Here is a 16,012-nt window from a genome sequence, read left to right as displayed (position 1 = left end):
CATCCAGAAAAAAGTGAAAATATTGATATATTTTGTCTTGGTTATTCATTACTGCAATGTTATGTTCAGCTTTAGGAGTTAAGCTGAAGGAAGGACAATGACACACACTAAAGCACTTTCACAGGAGAGCTAGTAAGGTAATGAGAGGACTAGGTACCATTCCATTCAAAAACCAATTTAAATAACTGGGATGTTTGGCAAGAAGAGATCAGTGATTGTAGTAGTGTGGATAAGGTGAAGACGGCTATTTAGACACATTATTCCATTTCTTCTATCTTTTCCAGAGGGCAGAAAAAGTTGCAATAGGTGGAAACTGTGGGGAGACAGATTTCAGCTTGTTACCAATGTCTCTTTGTAGGTAATAAAAGGTAAGGACAGCTGCTACGAGATGTAAGGGTGAGGCCTTTCTTGGCAAAGTTGAATCATTCTCCACCTTTTAGGTGGAGGCATTAAGTAACTCATTTGCTTATTATAGGACCAAGAGAGTCAAGGAACTTGACTTCAGAATTTTAACAAATAGCTTTTAAAAGATAGTTAAATAATCATAAAATATTACAGGTTCTTTTCTCATCCCCTCCTTTGCATATACTAGAGGAAAACTTTTATGTTTAAAAAAATAAAAATAAGATTGGGCAACACTGAACCCTAGAGCTTTTTGGTAATTGTTGGGCAAATGATCATTGGCTGGTTATGACCTAGCCTGAGCAGATAAAAATTTGAAAATGTGCTGGATCTTCAATATAAATTCTGTCTTTGGAAGGTTCCAATCCTAAATGGGGAAGAGTTATCAAAAGGAAAGGTGAACCCTTGGTTTTCTTATCTACTCTCTGAAAGATGGCAAGCCTCTATGCCAAGGCATTGAGGGAACAGAACTGAAAAGGATTCTGTCTAAGCTAAATGTTGTAGTCCTTTATGAAAGAATACAATGGAATGCTTGCTAAATGTTGAATCTGAACCTAAAGATATAGGTAGTAGAGAATACAGCTGTCCATTAAGAAGTAATCTGAGAAAGTCTAGCAGATTTATCTGTCCAGCAAAGATGCCATGATTCAACACTTTAAGACCCTTTGAAGGACAAGCTCAAATGATCAATTCTTCAAGTATAGTTACCATGCCCAGAAGTATTCTAAGGAAAAAACTCGTCATTTTAGAGAGTGAATGTCCTACAATTCTAGAGAAAAGGATTTTCAGACAGCTGCCAAAACAGGAGTGGGGCAATCCAAGGCGGACAGCTGTGGTTCATTTTGGGTGATGAAATCACCAAACTCTGACCCAGAGAGGTAAGAAAGGCTTTGACTTTAATCCCAGGTTGCACTAAAGGTTTACAGGTTACTGCAAAAGTTCACAAGTTAGGTTCTTTGGAAAAGCAGCAAGATAGTAAGTTTCAGTTTTTTGTGAATTAAAGAGAAAGAGAGGCTAAAGTGAAGATAGGAACCACTGATCCCTAATGAGAGTAGTCACATAAGGAGTTGTGTTTTGTTTCTTTACAAGTTAAAGAAGGTGAGCTTCTAAGATATTAGTCAAGTACAAGTTAGGTTCTTTAATAAGATAAGAAACACACATAGAGGCACAGACACATACATACCCACACTTCCACACACTATACCAGAATGGACAACAACAACAAAAAATTATGAAGCTATAATATCATGTCTAGTATGGCACTATCTAAATTTTTTATTTATTTATTTATTTTGCTTTTTGCGAAGCAATGGGGTTGTGACTTGTCCCAGGTCACACAGCTAGGTAATTATTAAGTATCTGAGGTCATATTCAAACTCAGGTCCTCCTGACTCCAGGCCCAATGCTCTCTCCACTGTGCCATCTAGCTGTCCCGTAAAGTAAGATTTTAAGTCAGAAAGCAAAGAAGAGACAGTTGGGAGACTAGCAAAGACAGTTAAGAAAGGGAAAAAAAGGGGAAGGAAGCAGTCACAAGATGGTGATTGGCTTTAAATCAACATAGATCCAGCCTCCTGAAGCTGGGGCCACATGGATCCAGCCCGAAGAAACAAAGGGGGAAAAGAAAGTAGGCAACAGCTGTCATATGGGGAAAGGGGGATCCAAGTGCCAGTCCCTCTTTATTTTTTTTTAGTGTTTTTTTTTGCAAGGCAAATAGGGTTAAGTGGCTTGCCCAAGGCCACACACAACTAGGTAATTATTAAATGTCTGAGACCGGATTTGAACTCAGGTACTCCTGACTCCAGGGCCGGTGCTTTATCCATTATGCCACCTAGGCACCCCCCAGTCCCTCTTTAAATATATTTCTGTGGTGAGAGGAATGAGGGCTATACTTGAGGAGGGGATTAACATCTAGAGGTAGTTTCCACTATGCATACCACAGGGGTGGTCCTTAAAGAGTGATTAATTCTTGACCAAAGATAGTGTCCACTGTGCACACTCCAAGGATGGTGCTTAATTATTACCTGGTGTGACTACTAAACATGAATAAGTTTATTGCCCCAAAGGACATGACCCATGTCAAGCACATGGCCTCCTGTTGCTATGTTCAGAGTGGTTTTAGAATTAAACACACAGAGATACCTAGAAGGTTGTCTGTTACTGGGCTTACTGCTAAATGCGTTTTTATGTTGTTTTTCACATTGTTGGTCAATACAGAATTGAAAAAATTTTAATAATCCAGAAAATTTCCAAAATTTGTTTCCAATACAAAGGCATTACAACATTTTTTGTGTGTCCAGATTTTCCTTGCCTCAAGACCACACAGTACTTGGAATTCTTGAGTTATCCTTAGCTACATGGGTAACCTACAAGCATGATTTCCTACCATTGTATTTTAAATATATGCCCCCAATATCTATATGTATTTGTGTGATGAATATCAAGATTATTGGAGAAATGCTTTATAAATACTATTTTTGCTATGTCCTTTAAGTAAGTTAAATTGTTAATCAGCCATAGAACTAATTGCTAATATGAAAGACACTGGTGGGGGCTCATGTTCTATAAAATAGTTATATATATAGGATTACCCCTGGAACCCTAAGCAGCAGCCACCATCTGATGACCCAACCTGTGAGTTCAAATTTGAGTTTAAGAGCTTATCTCAGAGGTGGTGTTGCATGAGGAAAACATTTCTCAAAAAAGAAATGTATTTCCCTTCAGTGGAACACTTCAAGAAGAAGCAGTTCGACTTGTTCAGAATGTAAAAACAAGTACATGTTGAATTATTTGGCCTTTGAGATTGCTTCCAACCTTGAGATTTTGTAGTTTTATAAGACAAAATATTCATACTTCATACCAGTGGGATGGTATTCAGCACTAAAGAAAACTGTATGCTTGTACTTTTTTAAGTTTCATTTGTTACATAATAAAGATAAATTTTTAAAAACATCAATATGAAATTCCCACCAATTTTTATTTAATATATATATGTGTGTGATGTGAGACTATTACCAACAGCACCGTACATTAGAGACAGGCGTAGTGAAGCACTTGGTACAATCTGGATAGTATCATACTAGACTTGATAGTATGGCTTCATAATTTTTTTTTGTTGTCCATTCTGGTGCAAGTGTGGGTGTGCCTCTGGGTATGTTTGTGTGCCTCTGTGTGTGTTTGTATCTGAGGTAGGGGAGCAGGTACCTTGAAAACAGCATAACACACAGCCAAGACTGACACTTTCAGTTAATCCCAGTAATCATCACAATATTGACACAAGGGAAGGTCAAATATCATAAGGTAGAGGCTGGACAAGATCAGAGTTTCTGAACCTTTTGTGTCAAGGATATCTGGCCATCTGGTGAAGCCTTTGGACCTTTTTCAGAATAATATTTTTCAATGTATAAAATAAACAAGATTACAAAGGAAATCAATTATATTGAAATGTAGTTCACTCTCTCTCTACACATATTTGTATTTTTATCAATCTATATCTACCTGTCTATATCTCTATCTTCCTTTCTTTCTGTCTGTCTATCTGGAGAGAGAAATTCATCATACAGACACACACACAAACACACATACATATATATGTATATATTACATATACTTATATATTTCACAGATCTCTAGACTGATAATCTCTGATGTCATTTCCAACTTTGAGAATATGTGAAATTCTTAACTATTCACATTTATTCTGGTGAAATTAGCTCTGAAGAGCAATTATGGATTCCTAAGGGGGTACTTAGCATCTTTTTTAGAGATTTATGGCTTCCTCTCAGAAATCCCAAAGACTAAGGGTCTTAAAGAAAAAGTTAATGTACATTATTATCCCTTTATGGTTGCCATTTAAGAATGAAAACCAAGCCATTGTGGAGGAAGCTTTTCTTTGAAGAGGTATTGTTGGCTGCCTTCTAGTGAGTATAGGTTCCACCTGGCCATTTTGCCCCGAGCTTAAAGGTATTTTGTTATTCTGTAGAGAGTTATAAAATATAGCAAGGAACAGCCTAATTAAAATCCACTCATGTTCTCAATTTCTAGTCTCCCATTATTTAGTCTATCTTCCACTCCCACCCACCCCTGCTCCTTCCCATTCTTAGCCCTGAGGGCATCTTCCATGCAGAGGGACATTGGGCTGTAGGGGAATGAGAATTTGCTTCAGAATTAGGAAGATCTGTGTATATACTAGCTATATGACTGGGCAAATTACATCATCTCTAGGCAATTTTCTAAGATGGTAAATTGCAAAGAAGGTGCCAATCAATTTGAGAAAGCTTTGGAACTCCCTAAAATTAGTGAAGTTCTATGTCCATCCTTATCCCCTATAGCATCTTTAAAATGTAAAATTTTGACACAAGGTTATTTTAATGAATGTTTTAGTGAATAATTTTCTTATTTTTTCAGAAACTGTTAAGCTACATGGAGTTGGGGACAAAGCCATTGCAAAAGGAACATAGCAGAATTTGTGTGCCTGTCATATCGTATTCCATACCAGGGAAACAAGACAAATATTTGGTTCTTTAGGTTTTTTTTAAGAAATTGAACTCTGTATTGTCACCTTAAATGTTTCTGTATTTTTTTATTCTTTTTTTTCCAAATGAAATGCAAATCTGCAAAATAAATCATCAAAAAAGTGGCATAGAAACTCATCTCAAGCATCCAGAAGCAGGGGAAAAAACAGCTTTTCCCAGAGACCTGCCTGGTGGATATCAGTCTATCTTCATTTATGCTTCCAATTGGCATTTTTAAACCTTGTACCTTATCTCTCATCCTGTCTGTAACCTCTTGAGCCCTTGAACTCTCCCAATACAATTACAGGTCAAAGTTTTCTTGACCATTTCTGACAAGATGGTTTAAGTGACATTTTGCCTGGAGGCATTAATGATGACACAAGCCCTTCCCCTAGGGTTTAGACCAAAGGTCCTTCATTAGTTGGCTACTACTGTTTTGTTAATCTAATGAATGGTTCCTTAGGAGATAACAGAGTAAGGGCTTATTAATGCTGAAGGCTTCATCTATTATAAAGTCCTTTGCCCTTAAAGCAGGTCACAGAATGGCGGACTAGAGGAGGAAATCTTACATTAAGCTCATCCATCTATTTTAATTAATCACCATGCCAAACAGAACTGCCAGGAAAAAAGTCTGGGTTGTTTTTGACTTCTCAAGAAGAAAGTGTTGTTGAAATTCCCCATAGCACATGTTGCCCAGGAGAAAGGACAATGTGAAAGACAAATAGGATTTTTATCTGAGGAGGGGTGCCCCTAAACAAAGAAAGAAATTTTGACAATGTATAAAAACAACAAAAAAAAATCCAATTTTATTTAGTATATGTAGCAAATACTTGGTCTTATAATAACCTAAAATTTCTTTTCTGGTTCAGTGTTAGAGTTACACATAGGCGTGCATGCACACACGCGCACACACACACACACACACACAACACACACACACACACACACACACACACACACACACACACACACAGAGTATGGTAGTCCTTTATTTACTATTGAAACATAGTTCCTTTAGCTGTCGTTTAACCTGAGACACTCAGGAAGAGCAGAAAGTAGACTATGGAGTCAAAGGAAGTGTGATCAAATGCTCCCTCTGAAGCTTGGACAAATTGCAGCCTCAGGGACCTCATGTTGCCTCATCTGGAAAACAAGAGGGTTGGGATAAATAGTTTGGTTTTACATGTATGATAAAAATAAAGATTAGATATAAAATTGCTTAAGATCAGATACGAAGTCTTAAGAGACAGTGCTCAATTTAAACCCTATTGTCTCTGAGACCTTTAATGCCATCTCCCAGAAGATCCTCAAAAATCGTTTAGATTCTATGTGGCATAGTGGGTAGAATGGCAGACCTGGAGTCAGGAAGTCTCATCTTCCTGAGTTCCAATCTGGTCTCAGACACTTCCTAGGTGTGTGACATTGGATAAATCACTTTACCCTGTTTGTCTCAATTTTCTTATCTATAAAACGAGCTGGAGAAGGAAACGACAAACCACAATACCTTTGGAAAGAAAATCCCAAATGGGTCATGTAGAATAGGGCACAACTGAAATAAATGAACAACAATAACAAATAATTCACAAAGAATCATCTATCTATACTTCATTTTGTCATTCAATCATCACTTACAGATAATAACTGAAGTTCAATGAAGCAGTAAGCTGATAAATCTTTAACAACTGGCTCTTCAGGGGGAAAAAATGTTTACTTGTAACACACTTTAGAGTTTAATCTTTATTTATTAACCATTTTTCTTGATCACTTTCTTAAGTCTAGATAATCAACAGAATAAATCACTTTTGCTGATTTCTGAAGTGCAAATTCTCACACTTGAAAATTTAACCATCAGCTCTCTTTTGTCCCTTCACAATGGCTCCAGAAACCTTATTTAAAAGGACTTTTGGAGATAATTTAGTACAGGACTTCTTAACTTGGGATCCATGAACTTGTGTTGTCTCTTTTAAAAAAAAAAAAAAGGAGTCCTATTCTTGTGGTTATATTTCAACGTAATTAGTTTTCTTTGTAATCACATGTATTTTATTTTATTCATTACAAAGCATTCTTAGAGGAGGGCCTGGGACTAAAAAAAATTGGGGGGTTTTGGGAGTTTTTTTGTTTTATTAAGAGTTTACCTTCCTTTATTTGTACTTTTATAAAACCAAGCTCTGGTTCCCCTTAAAGTGTCAAATAGAACAGAGTAAAGGAAGGAAGCCTCCAGGGAGTTCTATTTGCTTCATGCTTATCCCTGGAGAATCAGATATCTAGTTCAAGTTCAAAAACTGTCCACTGGCTTTGATTTATTCTACTGCTATACTTTTATAGATACAGAAACTGAAGCCAACAAAAGTGACATGATTTCAACACTTGACACAGTGCCTGGCTAAAGAGTAGATGTTTATTAAATGTTTATTGAATGGAGTTAACTTATCCAGGGTCATATAGGCAGTAAATGGCAAGTGTGGGATCAGAATCCAGGTCCTCTGCCTCCAACATCATCTCATGCTATTTACTGAAGGCCTCATTCAATGAATGATGCTTTATTATCTAATAATGGAGTTATTGAAATGAGCAGTATAATAAAGAACTATGTCAGCCCTGTGACCTATCCTTTCGTTCTTTATTAATATGTTTATCTTCCCCAGACATAGAACAACTTCTTGAAGATTTGGCTCAGGTCCCTTCTGGGCCTATTAGGCCTGTGAGTCTATGATAATTTGCAACCTTTTAAAAGCTTCAGAATTCATATGTGGTTTGTGGATTATTATAATTTCACTTGTCAAACTGTGGAAGAAATATATTTTTTATATTTTGGCTACAAGTCAGCAAGAGTCAGTTTCTACTTCTTTCAGAATCTGTTGTTTCCTAGTGATAAGTTATTCCTGAGTTCTTCCAAATTGTTAACAGTCACCTGAGAGGTAGCAATAACAAGGTAAGTAACTGAGTCAGGCAATGGGATGGGATGGGCATAGGATGACCTGGGATGGGAAGGAGATGGGAGGGGACCTTGGTGACACAGTGTTCTTCCATCTGGTTAGAATTCCCTTGGGGACATAAGCATAAAATTGTAGACTTGAAAGGGACTTCAGGCATCACCTTGCTCATTTCCTTTTGTTGGTTGTTCAATTCTTTTTCGATTGTTTGCTACTCTTTGACCCTATTTGGAGCTTTTTTTGGGCAAAGATATTGTAGTGGCTTGCCATTTCCTTCTCCAGCTCATTTGATAGATGAGAAAACTGAGGCAAACAGGGTTAATTGACTTGCCTAGGGTCACATACCTAATAAGTGGTTGAGACTAGATTTAAACTCAGGAAAATGAGACTAACTGTTGGCTTATTTTACATAAGGGAAATCAATGTCTAGATATATCAAGTGGTCACCAAGCTATCAAAACTCAGAATCAGGACTAGAACATCATTCTTTTATTCCTCAGAACAGGACTCCTTTCAATAACTCAACTTTGAATCTCTGATGCTTTAATTTTCATCCAGGCAAAGCATCAATATCTGCCCTTGATCTTCTAACTGGTGTCTTTTCAGGATTGAGAAAATACCACATAATTCTCTTTTCTATGCATCTGGCCTCATCTTCTCTCTGAAAGCAAGAAATCCACATTTCAGTCCTTCCATCTGCTTTACATGATGCTCTAAAGACAGATGGATGAGCAATGAGTTGTTTTAATTTTGGTACAATCTGCCACAGTATCCACATGGTAGAAAACAAATGTTAGTTGCTGTCATTCTAGCCCTGACTCACTTGACTTTGTCACTATTCTATGTCTAGAAGAGGAATATGGCGAGTGCTTCACTATAGTTTTTACCCAGAGCAGTGACTAACCCAGACATGTCTAAGCCCTTATCAATCATCCTGACATCAGAGAATTGTGTCATTGTTCTTTGGGGACATCAAACCTGGACCTTTTCTCAGCAGGTGTGCACTGATACTCCCTGCTATCCATATGATCACAATGGGGGAATGAAGGGAAGGGATGGAAGGAAAAAGGACATCTTGTGAGGATGTGTGAATTTCACAAAAGCTTTTTTTTAAAAAGATGTATTAATTATTAATCAGTCTCTGTAGTGGATAGAGAGTTGTCTTTTATTGCCTCTGACATATATTGAGTATGTGACCTTAAAACCAAGCTTCAAAGAAGGTGCTCACCTTAACTGGCAGAGTGAGCTTCCTTATCTCAGAGTTCCCTATATTAATAAACTCAAAGTTTCTTTCTCTATAACTATTCCTAGTACATTTATGGGCAGCTTGGTGGCATACTGGATGGAACACTGGCCTTGGAGTCAGGAGTACAGGAATTTGAATCCAACATCAGACGCTTGACTCTTACTAACTGTGTGACCTTGGGTGAGTCATAGCCTTGATTGCCTCACATCCAGGACCATCTCCAGTAATCCTGATACATATGTGGCCACTGCATCCAGATGGCTTTGGAGAAGAAAGTGAGGCTGTGGTTTAGCACAGCACCCCATCACTCAAATCCAATTCACATGCTTGTCATGGCATCACCTCCCTGATGTTGTGGTCTTTGAAAATGAAGGACAAACATTATTATCATAATACATTTATTAATAATAAATTATACAACTCTAGGTATTCAGCTAAAAGGAGTCTCAGAGGAAATCTGGTCTTAACTTCCCTTCATTTTACAATTGAAAAAACTGTGGCCATGGGAGAATCATGGTCACATAGATAATAAACAACAAAAGTAGGATTTGAACTCACAGTAAATACTATGGCTCCAGAGTCATTGCTCTTTCCACTACACCAAAGAGAATATTATACTTACCAGTAGTATTTACTATTATCATGGAGGAGCTGCATAGAAGTCTAACTTGGGGTTTACCTACAAATGGTGAGGTAATCCCACTTTTTCACTAATTTTATGCTGCTTGCCTCAGACCCAAACAAATATTGTAGCAACTCCTGGTTGACTTCCATATTCACTCAAAAGAGCTTGACAACTATCCACACAAGAAAAACTGTGTATAATTAATTGTAGCAATTCATGTCCTATGATGAATTTAAGGGAGGTCATATATGAGAATCACTCAAGATAGATAGAGATAAATTGATATATATTGATTTTTTGAAAGAAATACCCATGTTGATAAGATTGCAGTTCCATTGACCTAATGTAATTTATATTTATTAATAGCATTGCCAAAAAAGAAAAATAAAAAAACTTAGAGAAATGAGACTATATGATGTAATCAAAAAAGCTCCCATATCTATAGTACTTTAATGTGTACAAAGTGTTTCCTCAAAACAACCTACTGAGATACATGGTAAAAAAAAATCATTATTCCTATTTGAGAAATGAGGAAATTGTCACACTGGCAGAGCTGGAATGTGAACAAAGGAGTATGATTTCTAAGTCAGTGGTCTCTTCTACAACACTACAGTGTCAGTATATCAGATTGGAAGTCAAGAGATCTCAGTTCCTACTTTTGGATCTACAATTAATTCTCAAAGTCATTCCTCTCTGTAGGATCTAATTTGTTCCTATGTCAAATTAAGAGAGCTTGGATTGGTTGAACGCTAAGTTCTCTTCCAGATCTAAAACTGGATGGGAACTGGACAGCTGTTTGGGGGAAGGAGAGATAACATGTACTTAGAATCTTCCATTCAATATGACCAGTGGACCTGAGTGACAAGTGCTTAGCAGACCAATTTTCTTGCTTAGCTTTAGCTCTATGCACTGAGCATAAGATGTAGCACCTTGGTGTTAGAAATCACTTTCTGCCTGAGGAAGGTAAAGTGCCTCTCCAATGAAGAAACAACAACTCAAAAGAGCTTATGGTCTAATGATATGACCTAAAAATAACTTGGTGTCACATTTGAGAGAGCTCTGGACTTGGAATCAGGAAGATTCATCTTCATGAGTTCAGATCTGGCCTCAGACACTTACTTAGCTGTGTGACCTTGGTCAGGTCTTTACCTTGTTTATTTCAGTTTCCTCATCTGTAAAATGAGCTGGAGAGGGAAATGGCAAACCACTTTAGTATCTTTGCCAAGAAAACTCCGAAATGAGGTCATAGAGAGTTGGACAGGACTGAAACAACACAACAAAAATGATAGTTCACAGATACTAGATGGTGAGCCCATGTTGGGGTGGGGTGGAGTGATATTCCTCCAATGAGCCTCCAAGTGCTCCAGAGGCTCCTTGGGCAACAATTAAATACATAAACTATTAACTAACCTTAATTTGTTGTATTCCCCCAAACCCAGCATTCAGATTCACAAAACCATCTAACCCTTGGTTTGCTCTATGAATCTGAATCATCAAAAAGTCCTCATAAAGTTTTAAAGCTTTTAACTATTCAATTGTATTCATTGAGGTTGTAGTAATGATGGATACAATATGTCAATGACATTTAACAATAAACTCAATTTAAGTTTTTAGGGCAACTAGAGTATAATTCTTTCAGCATAATCACATGCATAAATCACATGATTTAGTATTAGGCCATCTCATTGCAAACTCATATAGATTCCAGCTCTAAGCTACCACCAAATTATTTTTATTTTTTATTTTTTTAATAAATTTATTTGTTTTTGAATTTTATAATTTTTCCCCAATCTTGCTTCCCTCCCCGCCCCACAGAAGGCAGTCTGTTAGTCTTTACATTGTTTCCATGCTATACATTGATTTAAATTGAATGTTACCACCAAATTTTTGCTGAATAAAATTACATTTTTGCCATTGCTCCATGAAAATATCATCAAGAGCTAGCATTTAATCTGCTTTTTTGTTTAAATGTCCATTTATTGAGGGTTAGAACCATTAGTTTATTTTTTGCCTTCAAAATACTCAATAACCAGCATGTTACAATGATACAATTCAGTCTTTCAACATCATTAAAGGCTTCCCATTTCTCCTTAAGTATTTTCATTAATCAGTCTCTTCTCTAACTAGACCTGCTGGATTCTTGATTTGTCAGTCATGAGGCCAGCTTCTTGAAACATCTTCTTCACATCAGAAGCTGAATTTCTGTGTAGTGATACTTTCTGGCTGTAAACAATTAACTTGCTTCCTGCCTTGTAAATGGAATTCAATTCTACCAGACATTAGGTATAAATTTATTTCTATGTTTAGACTTGTACAATGTCCACACCCCAATAAATCCATCTCTGCAGACATCTAAACTAGGCTGAAGATAACCAAAAGATTTCAAACCTATCATGAGTTAGGAGGATGACTGCCCCAAGTGTAAGAAGACTTTCCCAGGTGAAATGAGTGGATGAAAACAATTTGTTCCAGTGAACATGAAGATGACTTGGTCAAGCATCAAAGATTCCAAGATTATCCCCTGCATCCCAAGCCATCATCAGTCATCCTCACTTTTGTCTTGCCACTAGACTCAGGAGGAAAGAGTAAGGCAGAGGACTTTGTACAATTTTTGTGCCTCACTTAAATCCAACACAGGCAAGCTAAGGCATCACCCCATAATGTCATTGGCCTTCATTGAAAATGCTGAGCAACAGCAATTGTTTTTTATTTTTTCACAGGAAAATATTTGTTCATACAGGAGGAAGATATTTTCAACCTTAATGGGTTTTTTTTAAATTGCTATTTACTAATTGTCTCAATCAACATTTACAACCTCTGTCAGAATTACTTGTATGGCAAAGTGAATTGTCCAAGTTCTTACAACTTGGACTTGAATTTGATTTTCCTGATTCTGATATAGTTTTCTTTCTATTATTCCACATCATTCTCTATAAGATTACATCAGTTGCAGAGCAATTGTTTTGTTCTGTATTGGTACAATGGGGATAATGATTTTTTTTTAAACTGGGAGTCCCTCAAAACCAATGAAATCCCAAATCTGATCCAAAAAAGTTTCAAACATACACTGTGACTGACTGAACTTGGATAATGTACTCAATGTGTAGATCCTAACAGCACTGATTAAAAGCTCCCCTGGTAAAAGGTAGATGGGTATAGGAGTATACCTGAAGAGTCTCAAGGATGTAAAGTGGAACATGAGATCTTACTTGTCTGGGACTCTGACAGTTCTTTCATAAATTTCTGCTATTTATAGACATAAAGCATCTGTCTAATTTTAGACATGTCTGTCTAATTTTAAATAATAAGGCCTTTAGGCATTGACTGTGACTAATTGTATGTTTTGACGAGTACTTAGCGCATGGCTGGCGCTCAATAAATGTTAAATAATTGAACAGACTAACAATAATTGTATTTGTAAGCACGCTGAGTAAGGACTGTTCCTAAATATGTTTGGGTACAGAGCCCAGTGAGCTGTTGGCAAGCAAACAATGTGAAATGATGATAATACCAAATGGCCCCCTTTTTTGAAAGCAAAATTCAATGAAATACAAACTGGCTTTATGGTTTCATCAGTTGGTAAATGAACTCAGGAGCTGAGTTTTAGCTCCGGTGGAAGCATGGTGTGGTGCAACCTCCCTGGGCCTGGCACCAACTTGGCCTCATTTTGTTGTTGTACTTCATGATGTGATCATACATACATGTATGTATGCATGTATGCATGAGTTTCAATATATATTCATATATATATATATATATATTTGCACATGTGTCTATGTGAGTGTGTCTTGAACATTCCTCTTATTACATCTAGTTATCTGGGGGGATAAGCCAAAGGAGTTTTGGGACATAGCTAGAAGTAAATAGTTCCATACAGCTGTACTTAACTTTATCCTTCTATAAAATTATGAATCACATTCTGTTGAATATTTAAGTATTGTGAAAATGGGAAATAATGACCAAAGGGAGAGTCAATATTAGGGGTCAGGATTCTAAAGATGCTTATGATCTACAGATTTAAATGGATGTGCTTGTGTGTGTATGTAACATGGAAAAGTTCCATATAAATGTGTGTATATTATTGATATGTAGATACATACATAAATATATATGTGAATATTCCTCTACCAATACATCTGATTACTTTTTCTACTACTTATAGTCTTGAGTTTCCTAGGGCACTGAGATGTTAAATGAATTGCACAGGATCATATTGACAGCATGTCAGAGGCAGGACTTGAACTCAGGTCTTTCTGGTTCCAAGGCCATGTCTCTATTCACTATACCATTTTCATTCTCTCCTTCTCCCTCCCTCCCTCTCTCTCTCCCTTCCTCACTCCCTCCCTTGCTTTTCTCCCCCTCTCTCCCTCCTCCCCTTCTCTCTCCTGAATCACTATCACTTTGAATGCATAGAGGAATAGGAATTCAGATGGATATGACAAAAAAATAATCTATTTACCCAAGGTCTTATATAAGAATTGATGAGGTGAGGTGAGGACACTGAGGTAAATAGAAAGTCACACAAAAAGTATTCAAGGCTGCATTTGAACTCACATTCAGTGCTATCTACTGCCTCTTAAAAAGTTAGAAGAAATTCAATGGGCTTTAGGAAAGAAGGTAGGGGACTGTTATGATAGTCAAAGTTCAGAGAAGTTTACTAGATCAGATTATTCATACTGGATAAAACATAATGAAGCGAGGTAGGTGGTAAAAGAATAGAATAGAGACAGGATGAGAAAGGCCTTGAAAGGCAGACAAATGTAGTCATTTATTCTATAGTCACTAAATGATGCTGATAAGATCAATGCAGTGTAGGAATGGTGGTCTAGAAAGGGAAGAAAGTTGAACAAACTCACTGTACATGGTGGTGGTAGTGGGTATACAGAGGAAGGGGGTGGATGTGAGATATAGTGTAAAAATAATAGAGTTTGGTAATTTATTGGATATGAGAAGTGAAGGAGGAAAGAAAATCTGATAAAACAATTATGTCATCCATCATACATCAAATCTATCAATAACTAAATCAGAAGAGTATGAAAAGGATGTGAGATGCAATGGGAGATGAGTATGAAACAGAAGATAGTTTTGACTAACAATGTATTGAATTTGAAATACTTGAAATGTCCAAGTTGAAATGTTCCATAGTCCAATAGATAGGTGACCCTTAAGTCTGGGGGGGGGGAGGTCAAGAGTGGAAGATGCAAATTTGGGAGTCACCTAAATTGGCCTCACATTTGAAGCTATGGGAGTAAATGACATCATGAAATGAAAGACCATATACAGAGAAGAAGACAGAGATTAGGAAGAGTTCCAGTAACTGACAGAGAGATAAGAGGAGAATTAGAAGAGTGACATATGTGAAGGGAAGGAAGGAGAGAAAAACTAGAATGGAGATTATTAACTTGAAAACTCTTTTTTAAATGACTATTGCAGGGAACACTGTTGTTCTATTAGAAACCAGGAGGGATGGGAGTTCAGGGAAGCCTGGAAGGATTTGCATGAACTGATGTTGAGTGAGATGAGCAGAACCAGAAAAACACTGTACACCCTAACAGCAACATGGGGGCAATGATCAGCCTTGATGGACTTGCTCATTCCATCAGTGCAACAATCAGGGACAAATTTGGGCTATCTGCAGTGGAGAATACCATCTGTATCTAGAGAAAAAATTGTGGAGCTTGAACAAAAACCAAAGACTATTACCTTCAAATTAGAGAAAAAACCCATTATCTTATTATGTAATTTTATTATCTCATACTTTATTTTTCTTCCTTAAGGATATGTTTTCTCTTTCATCACATTCAACTGAGATCAATATATACCATGGAAACAATGTAAAGGTTAACAATACCTTCTGTGGGGGTTAGGGGGAAGGAAGCAAGATTGGGGGAAAAAATTGTAAAACTCAAAAGTAAATAAAATCTAAAAAAAAAATTAAATAAATAAATAAATAGAGAATAAAAAATGGCAATTGTATTTCAACATAACTGCTTTCCTTTGCTGTACTGGAGATTTTATATTAGGGCAGCTAGCTGATGCAGTGGATAGAACACTGATCTTAGAGTCAGAAGGACTGGAGTTTGAATTCAGTCTCAGGCACTAGAAAATTATTAGCTGTGTGACCTTAGACAAGTCATTTGACCCTGATTGCCTCGCAGCCAGGGCCATCTCTGGTTGTTCTGATTTATATCTGGTCACTGGACCCAGATGGTTCTGGAATAGAAAGTGAGGCTGCTAACTTAGCACAGCACCTTCTCACTCAAATCCAATTCATGTACTTGTCATAACATCACTT

This window comes from Macrotis lagotis, chromosome X (assembly GCF_037893015.1).
Source record: "Macrotis lagotis isolate mMagLag1 chromosome X, bilby.v1.9.chrom.fasta, whole genome shotgun sequence".
NCBI classification, from domain to species: Eukaryota; Metazoa; Chordata; class Mammalia; order Peramelemorphia; family Peramelidae; genus Macrotis; species Macrotis lagotis.
Note: the sequence above shows the minus strand (reverse complement) of the source record.